General features: G+C 69.1%; 14 non-coding genes across 14 annotated transcripts; 9 read left to right on the top strand and 5 right to left on the bottom strand.

The window, feature by feature from the left end:
* Positions 1-303: 303 nt before the first annotated feature.
* On the bottom strand, positions 304-386 carry Trnal-cag (transfer RNA leucine (anticodon CAG)). The gene has a single exon. It is a non-coding gene; the product is annotated as a tRNA-Leu (tRNA).
* A 552-nt stretch (positions 387-938) lies between these two features.
* Positions 939-1,010, top strand: Trnad-guc (transfer RNA aspartic acid (anticodon GUC)). Its single transcript has one exon. It is a non-coding gene; the product is annotated as a tRNA-Asp (tRNA).
* A 445-nt stretch (positions 1,011-1,455) lies between these two features.
* On the top strand, positions 1,456-1,527 carry Trnag-ucc (transfer RNA glycine (anticodon UCC)). The gene has a single exon. It is a non-coding gene; the product is annotated as a tRNA-Gly (tRNA).
* A 364-nt stretch (positions 1,528-1,891) lies between these two features.
* On the top strand, positions 1,892-1,963 carry Trnae-cuc (transfer RNA glutamic acid (anticodon CUC)). Its single transcript has one exon. It is a non-coding gene; the product is annotated as a tRNA-Glu (tRNA).
* A 3,074-nt stretch (positions 1,964-5,037) lies between these two features.
* Positions 5,038-5,108, bottom strand: Trnag-gcc (transfer RNA glycine (anticodon GCC)). Its single transcript has one exon. It is a non-coding gene; the product is annotated as a tRNA-Gly (tRNA).
* Positions 5,109-6,388: 1,280 nt separating this feature from the next.
* On the bottom strand, positions 6,389-6,471 carry Trnal-cag (transfer RNA leucine (anticodon CAG)). The gene has a single exon. It is a non-coding gene; the product is annotated as a tRNA-Leu (tRNA).
* A 558-nt stretch (positions 6,472-7,029) lies between these two features.
* Positions 7,030-7,101, top strand: Trnad-guc (transfer RNA aspartic acid (anticodon GUC)). The gene has a single exon. It is a non-coding gene; the product is annotated as a tRNA-Asp (tRNA).
* Positions 7,102-7,546: 445 nt separating this feature from the next.
* Positions 7,547-7,618, top strand: Trnag-ucc (transfer RNA glycine (anticodon UCC)). The gene has a single exon. It is a non-coding gene; the product is annotated as a tRNA-Gly (tRNA).
* Positions 7,619-7,982: 364 nt separating this feature from the next.
* On the top strand, positions 7,983-8,054 carry Trnae-cuc (transfer RNA glutamic acid (anticodon CUC)). The gene has a single exon. It is a non-coding gene; the product is annotated as a tRNA-Glu (tRNA).
* Positions 8,055-11,124: 3,070 nt separating this feature from the next.
* On the bottom strand, positions 11,125-11,195 carry Trnag-gcc (transfer RNA glycine (anticodon GCC)). Its single transcript has one exon. It is a non-coding gene; the product is annotated as a tRNA-Gly (tRNA).
* A 1,280-nt stretch (positions 11,196-12,475) lies between these two features.
* Positions 12,476-12,558, bottom strand: Trnal-cag (transfer RNA leucine (anticodon CAG)). The gene has a single exon. It is a non-coding gene; the product is annotated as a tRNA-Leu (tRNA).
* Positions 12,559-13,116: 558 nt separating this feature from the next.
* On the top strand, positions 13,117-13,187 carry Trnad-guc (transfer RNA aspartic acid (anticodon GUC)). Its single transcript has one exon. It is a non-coding gene; the product is annotated as a tRNA-Asp (tRNA).
* A 445-nt stretch (positions 13,188-13,632) lies between these two features.
* On the top strand, positions 13,633-13,704 carry Trnag-ucc (transfer RNA glycine (anticodon UCC)). The gene has a single exon. It is a non-coding gene; the product is annotated as a tRNA-Gly (tRNA).
* A 364-nt stretch (positions 13,705-14,068) lies between these two features.
* Trnae-cuc (transfer RNA glutamic acid (anticodon CUC)) lies at positions 14,069-14,140 on the top strand. The gene has a single exon. It is a non-coding gene; the product is annotated as a tRNA-Glu (tRNA).
* Positions 14,141-15,375: the final 1,235 nt, after the last annotated feature.

The raw sequence follows: 15,375 nt of genomic DNA, 5'->3' as shown, positions 1-15,375 counted from the left end.
AGCGGGGAACAGGGAGGGGGGCGACAGAGTCGAGCGAGAGGGCTTAAGCGTCGTCGCGGTGGGGTCGATGAGGAGGGGGCGCGCTGGTCGCAAGGACAGTTGGCAGAGGGCGGAAGGCCCAGGGTACTCAGGGTTGGGGTGGGGCGGGCATTATCTGCGCGAGTCCAGCGGGTCAGGGAGATGGGGGTGCTGGACAGACAGGAAGAGAGCAGAGCGGCTGTGGTGGGCGCTGGCGCAGCCGGGCCAGGTAGCCTGGTTATGTGGGTGTGGGTGTGGGGGGAGGGGATAGCCAAAAGGTGGGCCTGTCAGGAGTGGGATTCGAACCCACGCCTCCAGGGGAGACTGCGACCTGAACGCAGCGCCTTGGACCGCTCGGCCATCCTGACGGCGGGCCTGAGCGCCTGGCGGCTCGCCTGGCTGGGACCCGGCGTTGGCGCAGGTGTCCTTGGCTGGCACCGTGGTGCGCGGTGCCCGGCGGTCTGCGGGCGCCTTGGACGGACGGGCCTGGCGGGCCCGGAGCGAGCCAATTCCGCTCATCGGTGCGGTCGCATCCCCCACCGAGCCCGGCCAAGTACCACTAACCGTCTGTGCTGGCTGGAGCCCACCCGGCGCATCGTGCTCCTCCTCCTGCCGGCCGCCGTGCTCGCTAGCTCCCTGGCCCCCCTGCTTACACCGACACTGGGATGCCCGCGCAGTGGGAAGCCGGCAGGGCGCACAGGGTCCTTCTCCGGGCGCCGGGCACCGGGCACCGGGCCAGGGCGTGGGCTAAGGCCAGGGCCGGGGCCGGGGCCGGGGCCGGGGCCGGGGCCGGGGCCGGGGCCAGGTGGTGTCGGCATCTTGACAGTGCCTCTGTGGCGTCCTGTTTGGGGCCAGCAGGGGCAAGAGGGCCGGGCTAGGCGTCGGGGAGGGGACCGGCGCCACGACGGCTGGCGCCGCCGTCCTCGTTAGTATAGTGGTGAGTATCCCCGCCTGTCACGCGGGAGACCGGGGTTCGATTCCCCGACGGGGAGGCAGTCGCCCTTTTTTGGTGGCGGTCGCCGCCGCAGCTGCGCCCGGGCCTCTAGCTCTCCGGGCAGCCGTTGGCCCTCGGCGCCCCCTGCTCTCCAGTTGGGCGCAGGATGCCACTTCGTCCCTGGCACGCCGTCCTCGCGGTCCCCCGTCCACCCCCCCTCCCCAGGCATCCGTTCCTTCCTCCTCTCCCGCGGCTCTGTCGCCACAGACGAGCGCCCGCGCCCCGAGTGGGTGTGGAAAAGGGTTCCCTGCCAACGGGCACGGGCTGGGTCGCTGGAGGGGAGAAGACCCTGTGCAGGCGGACCGCGGTCTCGCCGCCCCGCACGCCGGTTCAGGACGTCGTCCCGAGAGGAGACGGCGGCGGCGGCGGCGGCGGGCGCCGACGACGACCGGGCGCCTCCCGGCAGCCCGGGGCCAGCGTGGAGCTGCTCTCTCGGCCGGGTGGCGTTGGTGGTATAGTGGTGAGCATAGCTGCCTTCCAAGCAGTTGACCCGGGTTCGATTCCCGGCCAACGCAGCGAGTCGACCTTTTGACGGGGCCAACCGGGCCCTGGCCCCGCTAGCTAGCGCGACCTCCTGCTGGCGGGCGGACGTGGGGAAGGAGTCCAGGCGAGGCTTCCAAAGGCAAGGCAAGGCCAGGCGACGCGAGGCGAAGCAAAGCGAAGCAGGGCGGAGGGCGAGCATTGCATTCTTTTGAGGGTGCCCCCGGCATCAGGGGTGGGTCGCTGGTGACCGGCAGCCCGTGGCGGGAGGCTGCACCAGGTTGCCATGTAAAGCCACTGGGACCCACGGGGACGGCGCCCGGTGCACAGGTAGCGCCCAGCACTTGGGACGGAGGCGCTGGCCCCAGATGGCACGCGCACGAAGCGGCAGCCCCATGCTCCCTGGTGGTCTAGTGGTTAGGATTCGGCGCTCTCACCGCCGCGGCCCGGGTTCGATTCCCGGTCAGGGAAGCCTTTCTTCTTCCCCCTCCGGCCACGCCTCTCTCTCCCCTTTTGGCCCAAGGCCTTGGTCGGCTCGCTCACACCGCGGCCGGCCCCGAAGACGGACCCTTAGGGACGCCCGCCACACGTGGCGTCCAGCCTCACTGACACTTGCCACTCTGAGCCCTCCCAACATTTATGCCTTTTCACTTTCTCCCCTCGTCCTTGCCGTCGCCCGCTTGCGACAGTTCTTCCCGGCCCTGGCCACCACCAACATCACCATCGCCACCACCCAAAGACACACCTATGCTTGAGCTCGAGGGAGCGCGCGCGCGCACGCACACACACACCAACACACACACACACACACACACACACACACACACACACACACACTCTCACACGCGCGGGTGCACGCCGCACTCCGACTTCGATAACTGAGGGGAAATTTGGAACTCACCGCCGGTGAACTTGGATGCTCCAGAAACCCTCTAGGCCTCGCGCCTGCTGAGTCTCCTGCTCTGCGGCGAGCCTGCAATCAGCTTTGACCGGGAGCGCATCCCCAGAACTCCCCTATCCTGGTGGGGGCGCACCTGAGACTCGAGACTCGAGTCTTCCCCCGGCTCCTTCGTGTGCCTGGGCCCCCTCGTGACAAGCCCTCTCTGTTCTCTCTGTTGCTGCCCCATGTGCTCAGTGACTGGGGGCGCTCATGGCGGGCAAAAGGAGCCGGGTTCCGGAACCCACTCGCTGGCTCTGGTGTCTGGCCCCGGAAAGGTTCTGGATTTCCTCCTCAGAGCTGCTTGGGTGAGGCCAAGCCTGGCGCCTGACACATCACTGCTTCCCATCCTGGGGGATCCCCTCCAACCGGGTCGGCCGTGTGGCAGGGCCCGGATGCCCCGGCCGCCACTGGTGCCAGGGCCTGAGCGTCGGGCGGGGATCTGCGCTTCAGCTGTGTGCGCCGCGGCTTTGGCCGGGATGCCGGCAGAGAGGGTGGGAGCCCACACCCGAGTCAGGATGCCCGGGAGTGACAGGCGCCGAAAGGAATCTGGAGAGGCCCGGCGAGCCGGAGCACAAGAGCGGCGGCGGAGGCGGGCAGGCGGGCGCCCACTTACCAGTGCCTTGACCCAGGCGGGCGGGAGCCGGTGGCGACTCACGGGTGTCGGGATAGACTTGTAGCCGACCCTGGGTGTGAAAGGAGTCCCGCGGCCCCCTGCCCCCTGCCCCCCCCCCCGTCTCAAGGGCGAAGGAGCAAACAGAGAACGCCCCCCCACACACACACCACCACCACCACTAGGTTGGACTGGCTAGGTTCCCACTCCTGCCCGGCCGCACGTCCATCCACTCAGCTCTGGATCCCTTCTCTGCCCAGCCCGGCTCGGGACACGTTGGGTGGCCCCTGCCGAAAGCCAGCGGCGGCGCTTTTGAGTCAGTGCTGTAGAGGCTTCCAAGGAACTTTGCTTGGCTTCCAAGGGGACGCCCAGGCAACGGGCACCAATCTGCCCGCTGGCCCGACTTCCCTCGAGGACGACGGGTGTCCTAGCCCACCGCAGCCCGCCACTGCCGGGATACCCGGGCTTGCCTTCGTCGGGCGGTGTGGGGGTGGGGGTGGGAGTGGGGGGAGCGGTCTCGGGGAAGCTCCCAAGCCCGAGGGTCGTGGGTGCGTGACAGTGACGAAAGGAAGCGACCATTCTCTCGGGTGTCATCCCTGGCGGTGGTCGGGCGAAGGCCACGGCGCGGAAAGAGTGCAGGGCGCAGGGTCTTCACGCGCCGTGCCGGGCGCCAGCGGGCTGAGAGGTGGGAGCGGGTTGCCGTAGCCGGGACTGGGGGTTGTGTGGGCGAAGCGCTGGCTGCGTGGAAAGGAGCAGGGAGTGCGGCCTGTCGGTGAGGCGAGGTTCGGGCCGACAGCCCGCGGGTGCGGAGGGGGTTGTTGTCGGGGCGGGGGGCGGGGGCTGGCCGGGCGCCCGCGCCGTGCCGATCGGTCTGCCGGGTCCGGGTCTCGGAACTGAGGAGTCCGAAGGAGGCCAGGACGACGGGGGTCCGTGAGCGGTCGGCTCAGGGCCCGTGGGGAAGACCCAGCAGGACTGTCGATGCCAGTCTGCGGGGAGGAGGCGCCCACGGAGAGGATTGGGCGTGGGTCCGAGAGGCCGCTGCCCCGTTCGAGATAGGTGTGCCGTGCATGGAAGGAGGCGAGGAGAGCGTCGAGTGGGTGCGTGGGTGGGGTGGGGTTGGGCGGCGGGGGAGCGTGTCTAGGTGGGGTGTGAAAAAGCGGGTGCGGAAGGCACGTGGGCCGGGGTCCACCGGTGCTTGTGATCCAGATGCAAAGAGCCTCAACGCAGAGTGATTTCGGATCAGGCGACGTGTGCGTGGGTGCGGGTGGGGATCGGTGAGAGTTGTGGCGGGGCTGAGGCCGTTGGGGTGGGGGTGGGGGGGTGAGGAGAGATGTTGAGAGCCACGGCCAGGTCAAGATGGTGCCTGGCATTTTGCCAGAAGGAGCGGTTCCTGCTGCCTCGGGTGCCCGCTATTTTTGAGCTCTCGCGGAGTTCCTAGAGAGCTCGCGTGGGTGGAGTTCGCGGGTTGAGTGCTCGCAAAGTTCCCGAGTGCGGGTGGAGCTCTCGGGGAGTTCCTGGAGAGTTCGCGTGGGCGGCGTGCGGCCTGAGTTCTAAAACTAAAGTTCGTTCCTGCTTGAATCTTCAAGTGGCTCGTGATTTGTGCCCGGCCAGACTGCGGCAGAGAGAGATTTCCGGGACCCAAAGGAAGATGATATCACTGCAAGGCCTCTGGAGTCCTTCGTGCGCTGCAATGGCGGCCGTGAGTGCCTAGGGGGCCGCGACGACGTGACGCTCTTGGCAGAGGTGCCTTGGTGTCCCATGGTTGATGTGCGGGCGAGGTGCCTGCCGGCTTCCATGGAAGCGAAATGAGTGTGATGTGATGGAAGCGGAGGCACCGAGAAGTCTGGTGTCTGGCACGGTAGTGGGCCAAGGCGCATGGAAGGAAGGGCGCTCCAGGGCAGAGCGAGCGCGGAGGCTGTGGGGTCCCGGCTCAGGGAGGTGTGTACAGCGGCGGCCTAGACGACGGGGCTGCCGGACCAAAAGGGGACCGAGTGCTGCATGGGCCGGGAATCGAACCCGGGCCTCCCGCGTGGCAGGCGAGAATTCTACCACTGAACCACCCATGCACCGATGGCAGGAGCCTCCACGCAACCGCCCGACAGCGGTCACCGCCTGCGGTGAGGAGCTCCTGCTTGGGACCGGGAGCGAGGGTTGGGGGCTGGATGGGCCGTTCCTAAAGGAGGGGCTCCAGGCATCCTGCCGGGGCCCCGGGGATGCGGCCGCCGGTGGGGTGTGTGCGTGCGCGTGCCCCCGCGCGGCGCTCTCGCGAACCTCCGGACCCCTGCACCTGCCGGGCCAGCCAGCCCAGGTCCCCCAGACCGCCTTGTCCGCTGCCGCCTGAAGAAGCCAGGAGCCGGTCCAGGCTTTGCCCTCACGGGAACCCCAATCAGGCCAGGGGACCTGTGGCTCGGTGGCTGCCTCCGTCCACCCGCAAAGTCCCGGTCGCAGGGGACCCTGTGGGACCCTTTGGGACCCTGTGGCTCGGTGGCTGCCTCCGTCCACCCGCAAAGTCCCGGTCGCAGGAGCCCCGGACGGGTGAGGCGGGCCCCCACCAGCACCGACGTGGTGGGCTGGCCTTAGGCAGCCGCTGCCCACGTGGGCTTCGTGGCCGCGCCCAGGTGGTCGTGCCCGGGGCTCGGCCATCTCCGGCGGGGATCTAGGGGTTCTAGGGTTCTCTCCCCGCCACTCGCGAGGGCCATGGTCCCGGGACTGTGCTGTCTTGCCACGCCCGGTGACTCCACCGTGCGTGGCGAGCAGAGGTCTCGACTGCTGCGTTGTGGAGTGGCCGGCAGGCGTGGGTGGTTTGGAAAGGCCCTCCAGTGAAGGGGCCTGGCGGCCACAGTCTGGCACGACGGGAACGGGGTCCTCTGCAGGGCCGAGAGAGATAGGCGGCGGGCGGGCGGGGGCCGATATTGCCCACGGGAGAGATCCGGAGAGGGCCCGCGTGCGCTCCCCGCCGCAACCGAGCGGGCGCCGTCTTGCCGGTTGGGGTGGATGTGGACGGGTGGCTGGCGTGGCGGCGGGGCCGTGCATCGGAGAGTGTAGCGGGGAACAGGGAGGGGGGCGACAGAGTCGAGCGAGAGGGCTTAAGCGTCGTCGCGGTGGGGTCGATGAGGAGGGGGCGCGCTGGTCGCAAGGACAGTTGGCAGAGGGCGGAAGGCCCAGGGTACTCAGGGTTGGGGTGGGGCGGGCATTATCTGCGCGAGTCCAGCGGGTCAGGGAGATGGGGGTGCTGGACAGACAGGAAGAGAGCAGAGCGGCTGTGGTGGGCGCTGGCGCAGCCGGGCCAGGTAGCCTGGTTATGTGGGTGTGGGTGTGGGGGGAGGGGATAGCCAAAAGGTGGGCCTGTCAGGAGTGGGATTCGAACCCACGCCTCCAGGGGAGACTGCGACCTGAACGCAGCGCCTTGGACCGCTCGGCCATCCTGACGGCGGGCCTGAGCGCCTGGCGGCTCGCCTGGCTGGGACCCGGCGTTGGCGCAGGTGTCCTTGGCTGGCACCGTGGTGCGCGGTGCCCGGCGGTCTGCGGGCGCCTTGGACGGACGGGCCTGGCGGGCCCGGAGCGAGCCAATTCCGCTCATCGGTGCGGTCGCATCCCCCACCGAGCCCGGCCAAGTACCACTAACCGTCTGTGCTGGCTGGAGCCCACCCGGCGCATCGTGCTCCTCCTCCTGCCGGCCGCCGTGCTCGCTAGCTCCCTGGCCCCCCTGCTTACACCGACACTGGGATGCCCGCGCAGTGGGAAGCCGGCAGGGCGCACAGGGTCCTTCTCCGGGCGCCGGGCACCGGGCACCGGGCCAGGGCGTGGGCTAAGGCCAGGGCCGGGGCCGGGGCCGGGGCCGGGGCCGGGGCCGGGGCCGGGGTCGGGGCCAGGTGGTGTCGGCATCTTGACAGTGCCTCTGTGGCGTCCTGTTTGGGGCCAGCAGGGGCAAGAGGGCCGGGCTAGGCGTCGGAGAGGGGACCGGCGCCACGACGGCTGGCGCCGCCGTCCTCGTTAGTATAGTGGTGAGTATCCCCGCCTGTCACGCGGGAGACCGGGGTTCGATTCCCCGACGGGGAGGCAGTCGCCCTTTTTTGGTGGCGGTCGCCGCCGCAGCTGCGCCCGGGCCTCTAGCTCTCCGGGCAGCCGTTGGCCCTCGGCGCCCCCTGCTCTCCAGTTGGGCGCAGGATGCCACTTCGTCCCTGGCACGCCGTCCTCGCGGTCCCCCGTCCACCCCCCCTCCCCAGGCATCCGTTCCTTCCTCCTCTCCCGCGGCTCTGTCGCCACAGACGAGCGCCCGCGCCCCGAGTGGGTGTGGAAAAGGGTTCCCTGCCAACGGGCACGGGCTGGGTCGCTGGAGGGGAGAAGACCCTGTGCAGGCGGACCGCGGTCTCGCCGCCCCGCACGCCGGTTCAGGACGTCGTCCCGAGAGGAGACGGCGGCGGCGGCGGCGGCGGGCGCCGACGACGACCGGGCGCCTCCCGGCAGCCCGGGGCCAGCGTGGAGCTGCTCTCTCGGCCGGGTGGCGTTGGTGGTATAGTGGTGAGCATAGCTGCCTTCCAAGCAGTTGACCCGGGTTCGATTCCCGGCCAACGCAGCGAGTCGACCTTTTGACGGGGCCAACCGGGCCCTGGCCCCGCTAGCTAGCGCGACCTCCTGCTGGCGGGCGGACGTGGGGAAGGAGTCCAGGCGAGGCTTCCAAAGGCAAGGCAAGGCCAGGCGACGCGAGGCGAAGCAAAGCGAAGCAGGGCGGAGGGCGAGCATTGCATTCTTTTGAGGGTGCCCCCGGCATCAGGGGTGGGTCGCTGGTGACCGGCAGCCCGTGGCGGGAGGCTGCACCAGGTTGCCATGTAAAGCCACTGGGACCCACGGGGACGGCGCCCGGTGCACAGGTAGCGCCCAGCACTTGGGACGGAGGCGCTGGCCCCAGATGGCACGCGCACGAAGCGGCAGCCCCATGCTCCCTGGTGGTCTAGTGGTTAGGATTCGGCGCTCTCACCGCCGCGGCCCGGGTTCGATTCCCGGTCAGGGAAGCCTTTCTTCTTCCCCCTCCGGCCACGCCTCTCTCTCCCCTTTTGGCCCAAGGCCTTGGTCGGCTCGCTCACACCGCGGCCGGCCCCGAAGACGGACCCTTAGGGACGCCCGCCACACGTGGCGTCCAGCCTCACTGACACTTGCCACTCTGAGCCCTCCCAACATTTATGCCTTTTCACTTTCTCCCCTCGTCCTTGCCGTCGCCCGCTTGCGACAGTTCTTCCCGGCCCTGGCCACCACCAACATCACCATCGCCACCACCCAAAGACACACCTATGCTTGAGCTCGAGGGAGCGCGCGCGCGCACGCACACACACACCAACACACACACACACACACACACACACACACACACACACACTCTCACACGCGCGGGTGCACGCCGCACTCCGACTTCGATAACTGAGGGGAAATTTGGAACTCACCGCCGGTGAACTTGGATGCTCCAGAAACCCTCTAGGCCTCGCGCCTGCTGAGTCTCCTGCTCTGCGGCGAGCCTGCAATCAGCTTTGACCGGGAGCGCATCCCCAGAACTCCCCTATCCTGGTGGGGGCGCACCTGAGACTCGAGACTCGAGTCTTCCCCCGGCTCCTTCGTGTGCCTGGGCCCCCTCGTGACAAGCCCTCTCTGTTCTCTCTGTTGCTGCCCCATGTGCTCAGTGACTGGGGGCGCTCATGGCGGGCAAAAGGAGCCGGGTTCCGGAACCCACTCGCTGGCTCTGGTGTCTGGCCCCGGAAAGGTTCTGGATTTCCTCCTCAGAGCTGCTTGGGTGAGGCCAAGCCTGGCGCCTGACACATCACTGCTTCCCATCCTGGGGGATCCCCTCCAACCGGGTCGGCCGTGTGGCAGGGCCCGGATGCCCCGGCCGCCACTGGTGCCAGGGCCTGAGCGTCGGGCGGGGATCTGCGCTTCAGCTGTGTGCGCCGCGGCTTTGGCCGGGATGCCGGCAGAGAGGGTGGGAGCCCACACCCGAGTCAGGATGCCCGGGAGTGACAGGCGCCGAAAGGAATCTGGAGAGGCCCGGCGAGCCGGAGCACAAGAGCGGCGGCGGAGGCGGGCAGGCGGGCGCCCACTTACCAGTGCCTTGACCCAGGCGGGCGGGAGCCGGTGGCGACTCACGGGTGTCGGGATAGACTTGTAGCCGACCCTGGGTGTGAAAGGAGTCCCGCGGCCCCCTGCCCCCTGCCCCCCCCCCCGTCTCAAGGGCGAAGGAGCAAACAGAGAACGCCCCCCCACACACACACCACCACCACCACTAGGTTGGACTGGCTAGGTTCCCACTCCTGCCCGGCCGCACGTCCATCCACTCAGCTCTGGATCCCTTCTCTGCCCAGCCCGGCTCGGGACACGTTGGGTGGCCCCTGCCGAAAGCCAGCGGCGGCGCTTTTGAGTCAGTGCTGTAGAGGCTTCCAAGGAACTTTGCTTGGCTTCCAAGGGGACGCCCAGGCAACGGGCACCAATCTGCCCGCTGGCCCGACTTCCCTCGAGGACGACGGGTGTCCTAGCCCACCGCAGCCCGCCACTGCCGGGATACCCGGGCTTGCCTTCGTCGGGCGGTGTGGGGGTGGGGGTGGGAGTGGGGGGAGCGGTCTCGGGGAAGCTCCCAAGCCCGAGGGTCGTGGGTGCGTGACAGTGACGAAAGGAAGCGACCATTCTCTCGGGTGTCATCCCTGGCGGTGGTCGGGCGAAGGCCACGGCGCGGAAAGAGTGCAGGGCGCAGGGTCTTCACGCGCCGTGCCGGGCGCCAGCGGGCTGAGAGGTGGGAGCGGGTTGCCGTAGCCGGGACTGGGGGTTGTGTGGGCGAAGCGCTGGCTGCGTGGAAAGGAGCAGGGAGTGCGGCCTGTCGGTGAGGCGAGGTTCGGGCCGACAGCCCGCGGGTGCGGAGGGGGTTGTTGTCGGGGCGGGGGGCGGGGGCTGGCCGGGCGCCCGCGCCGTGCCGATCGGTCTGCCGGGTCCGGGTCTCGGAACTGAGGAGTCCGAAGGAGGCCAGGACGACGGGGGTCCGTGAGCGGTCGGCTCAGGGCCCGTGGGGAAGACCCAGCAGGACTGTCGATGCCAGTCTGCGGGGAGGAGGCGCCCACGGAGAGGATTGGGCGTGGGTCCGAGAGGCCGCTGCCCCGTTCGAGATAGGTGTGCCGTGCATGGAAGGAGGCGAGGAGAGCGTCGAGTGGGTGCGTGGGTGGGGTGGGGTTGGGCGGCGGGGGAGCGTGTCTAGGTGGGGTGTGAAAAAGCGGGTGCGGAAGGCACGTGGGCCGGGGTCCACCGGTGCTTGTGATCCAGATGCAAAGAGCCTCAACGCAGAGTGATTTCGGATCAGGCGACGTGTGCGTGGGTGCGGGTGGGGATCGGTGAGAGTTGTGGCGGGGCTGAGGCCGTTGGGGTGGGGGTGGGGGGGTGAGGAGAGATGTTGAGAGCCACGGCCAGGTCAAGATGGTGCCTGGCATTTTGCCAGAAGGAGCGGTTCCTGCTGCCTCGGGTGCCCGCTATTTTTGAGCTCTCGCGGAGTTCCTAGAGAGCTCGCGTGGGTGGAGTTCGCGGGTTGAGTGCTCGCAAAGTTCCCGAGTGCGGGTGGAGCTCTCGGGGAGTTCCTGGAGAGTTCGCGTGGGCGGCGTGCGGCCTGAGTTCTAAAACTAAAGTTCGTTCCTGCTTGAATCTTCAAGTGGCTCGTGATTTGTGCCCGGCCAGACTGCGGCAGAGAGAGATTTCCGGGACCCAAAGGAAGATGATATCACTGCAAGGCCTCTGGAGTCCTTCGTGCGCTGCAATGGCGGCCGTGAGTGCCTAGGGGGCCGCGACGACGTGACGCTCTTGGCAGAGGTGCCTTGGTGTCCCATGGTTGATGTGCGGGCGAGGTGCCTGCCGGCTTCCATGGAAGCGAAATGAGTGTGATGTGATGGAAGCGGAGGCACCGAGAAGTCTGGTGTCTGGCACGGTAGTGGGCCAAGGCGCATGGAAGGAAGGGCGCTCCAGGGCAGAGCGAGCGCGGAGGCTGTGGGGTCCCGGCTCAGGGAGGTGTGTACAGCGGCGGCCTAGACGACGGGGCTGCCGGACCAAAAGGGGACCGAGTGCTGCATGGGCCGGGAATCGAACCCGGGCCTCCCGCGTGGCAGGCGAGAATTCTACCACTGAACCACCCATGCACCGATGGCAGGAGCCTCCACGCAACCGCCCGACAGCGGTCACCGCCTGCGGTGAGGAGCTCCTGCTTGGGACCGGGAGCGAGGGTTGGGGGCTGGATGGGCCGTTCCTAAAGGAGGGGCTCCAGGCATCCTGCCGGGGCCCCGGGGATGCGGCCGCCGGTGGGGTGTGTGCGTGCGCGTGCCCCCGCGCGGCGCTCTCGCGAACCTCCGGACCCCTGCACCTGCCGGGCCAGCCAGCCCAGGTCCCCCAGACCGCCTTGTCCGCTGCCGCCTGAAGAAGCCAGGAGCCGGTCCAGGCTTTGCCCTCACGGGAACCCCAATCAGGCCAGGGGACCTGTGGCTCGGTGGCTGCCTCCGTCCACCCGCAAAGTCCCGGTCGCAGGGGACCCTGTGGGACCCTTTGGGACCCTGTGGCTCGGTGGCTGCCTCCGTCCACCCGCAAAGTCCCGGTCGCAGGAGCCCCGGACGGGTGAGGCGGGCCCCCACCAGCACCGACGTGGTGGGCTGGCCTTAGGCAGCCGCTGCCCACGTGGGCTTCGTGGCCGCGCCCAGGTGGTCGTGCCCGGGGCTCGGCCATCTCCGGCGGGGATCTAGGGGTTCTAGGGTTCTCTCCCCGCCACTCGCGAGGGCCATGGTCCCGGGACTGTGCTGTCTTGCCACGCCCGGTGACTCCACCGTGCGTGGCGAGCAGAGGTCTCGACTGCTGCGTTGTGGAGTGGCCGGCAGGCGTGGGTGGTTTGGAAAGGCCCTCCAGTGAAGGGGCCTGGCGGCCACAGTCTGGCACGACGGGAACGGGGTCCTCTGCAGGGCCGAGAGAGATAGGCGGCGGGCGGGCGGGGGCCGATATTGCCCACGGGAGAGATCCGGAGAGGGCCCGCGTGCGCTCCCCGCCGCAACCGAGCGGGCGCCGTCTTGCCGGTTGGGGTGGATGTGGACGGGTGGCTGGCGTGGCGGCGGGGCCGTGCATCGGAGAGTGTAGCGGGGAACAGGGAGGGGGGCGACAGAGTCGAGCGAGAGGGCTTAAGCGTCGTCGCGGTGGGGTCGATGAGGAGGGGGCGCGCTGGTCGCAAGGACAGTTGGCAGAGGGCGGAAGGCCCAGGGTACTCAGGGTTGGGGTGGGGCGGGCATTATCTGCGCGAGTCCAGCGGGTCAGGGAGATGGGGGTGCTGGACAGACAGGAAGAGAGCAGAGCGGCTGTGGTGGGCGCTGGCGCAGCCGGGCCAGGTAGCCTGGTTATGTGGGTGTGGGTGTGGGGGGAGGGGATAGCCAAAAGGTGGGCCTGTCAGGAGTGGGATTCGAACCCACGCCTCCAGGGGAGACTGCGACCTGAACGCAGCGCCTTGGACCGCTCGGCCATCCTGACGGCGGGCCTGAGCGCCTGGCGGCTCGCCTGGCTGGGACCCGGCGTTGGCGCAGGTGTCCTTGGCTGGCACCGTGGTGCGCGGTGCCCGGCGGTCTGCGGGCGCCTTGGACGGACGGGCCTGGCGGGCCCGGAGCGAGCCAATTCCGCTCATCGGTGCGGTCGCATCCCCCACCGAGCCCGGCCAAGTACCACTAACCGTCTGTGCTGGCTGGAGCCCACCCGGCGCATCGTGCTCCTCCTCCTGCCGGCCGCCGTGCTCGCTAGCTCCCTGGCCCCCCTGCTTACACCGACACTGGGATGCCCGCGCAGTGGGAAGCCGGCAGGGCGCACAGGGTCCTTCTCCGGGCGCCGGGCACCGGGCACCGGGCCAGGGCGTGGGCTAAGGCCAGGGCCGGGGCCGGGGCCGGGGCCGGGGCCGGGGCCGGGGCCGGGGTCGGGGCCAGGTGGTGTCGGCATCTTGACAGTGCCTCTGTGGCGTCCTGTTTGGGGCCAGCAGGGGCAAGAGGGCCGGGCTAGGCGTCGGAGAGGGGACCGGCGCCACGACGGCTGGCGCCGCCGTCCTCGTTAGTATAGTGGTGAGTATCCCCGCCTGTCACGCGGAGACCGGGGTTCGATTCCCCGACGGGGAGGCAGTCGCCCTTTTTTGGTGGCGGTCGCCGCCGCAGCTGCGCCCGGGCCTCTAGCTCTCCGGGCAGCCGTTGGCCCTCGGCGCCCCCTGCTCTCCAGTTGGGCGCAGGATGCCACTTCGTCCCTGGCACGCCGTCCTCGCGGTCCCCCGTCCACCCCCCCTCCCCAGGCATCCGTTCCTTCCTCCTCTCCCGCGGCTCTGTCGCCACAGACGAGCGCCCGCGCCCCGAGTGGGTGTGGAAAAGGGTTCCCTGCCAACGGGCACGGGCTGGGTCGCTGGAGGGGAGAAGACCCTGTGCAGGCGGACCGCGGTCTCGCCGCCCCGCACGCCGGTTCAGGACGTCGTCCCGAGAGGAGACGGCGGCGGCGGCGGCGGCGGGCGCCGACGACGACCGGGCGCCTCCCGGCAGCCCGGGGCCAGCGTGGAGCTGCTCTCTCGGCCGGGTGGCGTTGGTGGTATAGTGGTGAGCATAGCTGCCTTCCAAGCAGTTGACCCGGGTTCGATTCCCGGCCAACGCAGCGAGTCGACCTTTTGACGGGGCCAACCGGGCCCTGGCCCCGCTAGCTAGCGCGACCTCCTGCTGGCGGGCGGACGTGGGGAAGGAGTCCAGGCGAGGCTTCCAAAGGCAAGGCAAGGCCAGGCGACGCGAGGCGAAGCAAAGCGAAGCAGGGCGGAGGGCGAGCATTGCATTCTTTTGAGGGTGCCCCCGGCATCAGGGGTGGGTCGCTGGTGACCGGCAGCCCGTGGCGGGAGGCTGCACCAGGTTGCCATGTAAAGCCACTGGGACCCACGGGGACGGCGCCCGGTGCACAGGTAGCGCCCAGCACTTGGGACGGAGGCGCTGGCCCCAGATGGCACGCGCACGAAGCGGCAGCCCCATGCTCCCTGGTGGTCTAGTGGTTAGGATTCGGCGCTCTCACCGCCGCGGCCCGGGTTCGATTCCCGGTCAGGGAAGCCTTTCTTCTTCCCCCTCCGGCCACGCCTCTCTCTCCCCTTTTGGCCCAAGGCCTTGGTCGGCTCGCTCACACCGCGGCCGGCCCCGAAGACGGACCCTTAGGGACGCCCGCCACACGTGGCGTCCAGCCTCACTGACACTTGCCACTCTGAGCCCTCCCAACATTTATGCCTTTTTCACTTTCTCCCCTCGTCCTTGCCGTCGCCCGCTTGCGACAGTTCTTCCCGGCCCTGGCCACCACCAACATCACCATCGCCACCACCCAAAGACACACCTATGCTTGAGCTCGAGGGAGCGCGCGCGCGCACGCACACACACACCAACACACACACACACACACACACACACACACACACACACACTCTCACACGCGCGGGTGCACGCCGCACTCCGACTTCGATAACTGAGGGGAAATTTGGAACTCACCGCCGGTGAACTTGGATGCTCCAGAAACCCTCTAGGCCTCGCGCCTGCTGAGTCTCCTGCTCTGCGGCGAGCCTGCAATCAGCTTTGACCGGGAGCGCATCCCCAGAACTCCCCTATCCTGGTGGGGGCGCACCTGAGACTCGAGACTCGAGTCTTCCCCCGGCTCCTTCGTGTGCCTGGGCCCCCTCGTGACAAGCCCTCTCTGTTCTCTCTGTTGCTGCCCCATGTGCTCAGTGACTGGGGGCGCTCATGGCGGGCAAAAGGAGCCGGGTTCCGGAACCCACTCGCTGGCTCTGGTGTCTGGCCCCGGAAAGGTTCTGGATTTCCTCCTCAGAGCTGCTTGGGTGAGGCCAAGCCTGGCGCCTGACACATCACTGCTTCCCATCCTGGGGGATCCCCTCCAACCGGGTCGGCCGTGTGGCAGGGCCCGGATGCCCCGGCCGCCACTGGTGCCAGGGCCTGAGCGTCGGGCGGGGATCTGCGCTTCAGCTGTGTGCGCCGCGGCTTTGGCCGGGATGCCGGCAGAGAGGGTGGGAGCCCACACCCGAGTCAGGATGCCCGGGAGTGACAGGCGCCGAAAGGAATCTGGAGAGGCCCGGCGAGCCGGAGCACAAGAGCGGCGGCGGAGGCGGGCAGGCGGGCGCCCACTTACCAGTGCCTTGACCCAGGCGGGCGGGAGCCGGTGGCGACTCACGGGTGTCGGGATAGACTTGTAGCCGACCCTGGGTGTGAAAGGAGTCCCGCGGCCCCCTGCCCCCTGCCCCCCCCCCCCGTCTCAAGGGCGAAGGAGCAAACAGAGAACGCCCCC

This window comes from Urocitellus parryii, unplaced genomic scaffold (assembly GCF_045843805.1).
Source record: "Urocitellus parryii isolate mUroPar1 unplaced genomic scaffold, mUroPar1.hap1 Scaffold_4257, whole genome shotgun sequence".
Lineage (NCBI taxonomy): Eukaryota > Metazoa > Chordata > Mammalia > Rodentia > Sciuridae > Urocitellus > Urocitellus parryii.
This window is presented reverse-complemented; position numbering and strand designations above follow the sequence as displayed.